Raw genomic sequence first — 4,436 nt, forward strand, 5'->3', positions numbered from 1 at the left:
CCCAAGTGCAAGTCCAAGTGGTCCCACCCAATTCCATGCTCTTTCCTTCATTTGAATGCATCTCAATATCATTTTAATGGATTAATGATGGCAAAGTGCAAATTTGATAGCGGGTGCAGGACGCCAGGTGAACACCATTCTTTACACACGTCGCATTTTTAGCGGTCGGTGAAATCAGCATCTCTTTACATCACCCCCTTAATGAAAGTGTTCCCTGAAAATGGTTGTTTCACTTCTCTAATATACTGTGTTCTGGATATCTTTTAGTAACTCTCTCGAATAGGGGGTGGGGGGGCGTGAGGTCGAGTTGTCGTGGTTACTAGATGAGTTAATAACACTGACATCAGCATCAGACCCGTATGACCTCACCACCGCAGAGTTGGCTCTCTAGCTGGTAAGACGTTCATCTTTGAGTAATGGTAAGACGTTCATCACCTCTCGTCTCAATTCAAGGGGCTGTGATGATGCCAGATCATTACACACTCGTCACAACACTTTCCAAAGCGCTCAGCACTTGGAGTCTGTCTCCTGACACCTCTGTACGCAATCGCTGATTGGAGTCAGGACTCGTCTGGGCTGCGAACCAAGAACTTGATGTTTCAAACGCGGTGATAAAATTTGCAATCAAAATGAACATTTATTGCAGTGCGTGTGGCTCCCACAACCACGCGCTTCAAATCAACTCTCAAGACCCGCTTGTTCTCTCTTGCTTTCAATGCTCTTTGCCTGATATCTGTTATTAGCTGTTGTCTAAATTGCTATTTCAGGTTTTTCACTCCATCTTATTCGTGTGATTCTGTATGACATCCACAATGTGTATGTCATGTGATGTCACTCGAGGACGAGGTTCAATGAAGCGAATGGGAGAGTGTAATGAATCTCCTCCTAGCGGCTGATGAGTTAATAACATTGACATCAGCATCAGACCTGTACTGACCTCTCTATATACTGATGCACAAATGAAACGCAACACTCAGGTCTAATGGATTGAATCAAATATATTAAACATAGATATCAAATAAAATCATGGAAAATATGAACAACAATACAGATCAAAGAATCATGATAAGTTTTCAGTATGAAACACTGTCAAAATTATTTATTTATTTCTTAGCAGATGCCCTTATCCAGGGCGACTTACAATGGTTACAAGATATCACATTATTTTCACATACAATCACATTATTTATTTATTTTTACATATAATTACCCGTTTATACAGTTGGGTTTTTTACAGGAGCAATCTAGGTAAAGTACCATGCTCAAGGGTACAACAACAGTGTCCTCCACCTGGGATTGAACCCACAACCCTCTGGTCAAGAGTCCAGAGCCCTAACCACTACTCCACACTGCTGCCCAACATTATGAAGTTAGTATCGGGTATGACCTCCCTGAGCATTAAAACAATCCTGGCAGCATTGACGCATAGACCTGATCAGCCTCTGGACAGACTGCTATGGGATGTTCCGTCGCTCTTCCTGTGCAGCTGCAGCCAGCTGGTGAAGGTTGGCTGGTCGCAGTTGTCTCCTGTGGATGGCACTGGTGATTTGGTCCCACAGATGTTCTATTGGACTTGGGTCAGGAGAAAAAGCTGGAAAAACTGTTGCCTCAAGGACTTCGTCAATGTATCGTTGAACAGTAAGGTTGTCCTCAATCTGCACCAAAGGCGTTCTTGTGTTAAAGGAGATTCCTCCCCACATCATCACACTTCCACCACCCCACCGGTTAGCTTGAACAACGCCACAGTCAGCATAACGCTCACCACGAGGTGGTGGGACAGTGTGGTGACCCTCTGCCTTCCAGGACGTGGCCTGTCCCTCACAGAGCCGGCTTCCTGGTTTCTCTGGATTAGTCTGCTGGTTGTTGAAGCAGAACATCTCATTCTCCAGGCAACTTCTCTCACAGACAGGCCGCCTTCAGTCATGCCGATAGCAACCAGGCGATCTTCACTACTCAAGCGGGGCGTGATCGTATCTTTCGCTGTTCTTGCGTTAATTAAAATCTTTTCGAATGGCTATTTATACAGATTTGTAATCAACTCATTTTGGCAATTTTAACTCAACTCAAATACCAAACACTGAGAACCAAGCGTTTTTATGAAATCACATGACTTGAGCTCAGTGTTTTGTTGTCCCAAGGAACAATACCACTCCAACAATCAACAAACCTATCTGCTCACTATTTAAAATGTAAATAACATTATGTATGTGCCCAATGAGCTATTGATGTAAAACTTAGACTGTTGCATTTTATGTGTCTGTCTGTGTCTGTGTGTGTGTGTGTGTGTGTGTGTGTGTGTGTGTGTGTGTAGTGCTATATTTAGAAGTGAGGAGTCGGTATTATGTACCCCCTCTTTTCTTTTTTTTAAGTAACAAAAACGCTTATTCACCGCCAAGCATGAGCTACTTTATATTATTATTATTATTATTATTTATTTCTTAGCAGACGCCCTTATCCAGGGCGACTTACAATCATAAGCAAATACATTTCAAGCGTTACAATACAAGTAATATAATAAGAGCAAGAAATACAATAACTTTTGTTCAAGCAAAGTACAAGTTTGACAAACCACAATTCAATAATACAGCAGGTAATAGTGATAGTTACATCAGGATATGATTAAATAGTGATAGTTACATCAGGATGTGATTAAATACAAAGTACTACAGGTTAAACACTTGGCAGATTACAGTATTCTGAAGTACAGGATTAAATGCAGTAAATGTGTAATGACTGCAGTATAGGACTTAAAAACTGACCTTAGGTTTAGGGTCTCGGTGTAGGGAGAGGATCGTTCATTGTTTTATTAACACTAATATGCTAATATGATAGCCAATCAGAGTGCAGTGTCCTGACAGGAGAATTTCGTGTTACCTTTGTAAGGACAGCTCCTATTGCAGCCGCTGAAGAGCGAATGAGACTGAGGTTTTGAAACAGAAGTGCATCCGTTTGAAAAAAAAAGACGCGTAAGGCCACAGGTACCCTTTATTTGTTTGTTGCAATTGAGCTTTATCTTTTAAATAAATGTTTAGCTTATTTTATCTGCATTATTTTTTATATATGGGTCTAAAAATAAGAACCGTTCTAATTATTCCATCTAATTGTAAAACGCTGACACCTCAGCACAGCGTTGATACAGGCTCCCTTCGCCTCTCAACATTATTCACACCTCTTGTTCCAGACCAAGCGCGCTATATTCAAACTTTTTAAATTATTTATCTCTCAGCATAATTTAGACATTGTATTTCATGTTGGATTTTGAAAGGTCACAATTATATAAGTATATGGAAAACTCCAAAGCGGCGTGTAATTCAATATATTAACGTAACATTATTCAACAGGTTTCATTCGACCTTATGAAGCAAAATTTTAATTCTACACCACAGTATGTACAGGATAGCATATAGAGATATTAGGGACGCTGTGACGTGTGACCTCCTCCATGATACCCACTTCACAGGGCTGTCGTCCCCAGCAGGCTGGTATTACGAGGATGGCTGAATGGTCCTCATCTTTAATCTGTATGGATGAACAGAGGATGGGAGGAGAGGAGAGGAGAGGAGAGGAGGGAGGAGACAGTCAAAGCAAAACTCAGACACTCCGACACAGAGCGAGGACAAGGATTTAACTCCACACAGAAGAGCGCGCGATCGCAAACAGCTGACTGAAGGATACTGGAGGTAAGTGCTTCAGTTGTGTAAGAGACTGGGGATCCGAGGACCTCCTAGCAAAAGCCTCCTTGTTTTTTTAATTCTTGGGATTTTGGACTGTTAATCGTTTTGAGATTTGCATGTTTTTTCTTTTGCAGTTTTCCTTTTTTTCTAAAGAGGTGCGGTTGGTTTGAATTGTTACCAAAAAAAAAAACGAAAATAGATTGTCAGTAAATGTCTGTGCATTTAAAGAGAAAATATTGTAAACTGGCAAATTACCAGTCTGTGACAAAAATGCATTTTTTAAGGTTCAACATTATTGTGTCCATCTGTCTGTCTGTACATAGTGAGAACGATAACTGTCTTGCACCAAACCTGTTATCACACACATAGTGCAAGACTATGTGAAAGCAGGGCTTGCAAACAGAAACTTCTTCAACCGAGTGTAGTACCAGAGAGCATGTTTTCAAATAAAAATACGTTTTTACAACATCATGTGTTTCTTTCAAAACTGCACACTTGAGACCTACAGTATATAGCCATATAAGTATACACTCGATCAATTTGTATTTTATATAGCGCCTTTCATAGTGGCCCACCATCACAAGGCGCTTTACTAGGGCACACAGAATAGAGCACTGTGGGTTGTTCTCTTTCACATTACAGTCCTCATTCGAGTTCAATTTCACCGTGTCTTCATTGCAACAAATCATTTTAAATCTCTTTTTATTCTTCGATTATAAAAGGTCGGCAGTCTGTGAAGCGCTTGAGTGAGTTTTATGTGAA

At 40.7% G+C, this 4,436-nt stretch overlaps 1 protein-coding gene across 1 annotated transcript in view; it reads left to right on the plus strand.

Moving 5' to 3' along the window:
* Nucleotides 1-3,606: 3,606 nt before the first annotated feature.
* Nucleotides 3,607-4,436, plus strand: part of LOC117398589 (prokineticin receptor 1-like) — a 9,641-nt gene continuing 8,811 nt past the window's right edge. Inside the window, exon 1 of the mRNA XM_059012186.1 lies at nucleotides 3,607-3,680. The gene's annotated coding sequence lies outside the window, so the exon portion shown is untranslated. The remainder of the gene's footprint in view (nucleotides 3,681-4,436) is intronic.

This window comes from Acipenser ruthenus, chromosome 43 (genome assembly GCF_902713425.1).
Source record: "Acipenser ruthenus chromosome 43, fAciRut3.2 maternal haplotype, whole genome shotgun sequence".
Classification (NCBI taxonomy): domain Eukaryota; kingdom Metazoa; phylum Chordata; class Actinopteri; order Acipenseriformes; family Acipenseridae; genus Acipenser; species Acipenser ruthenus.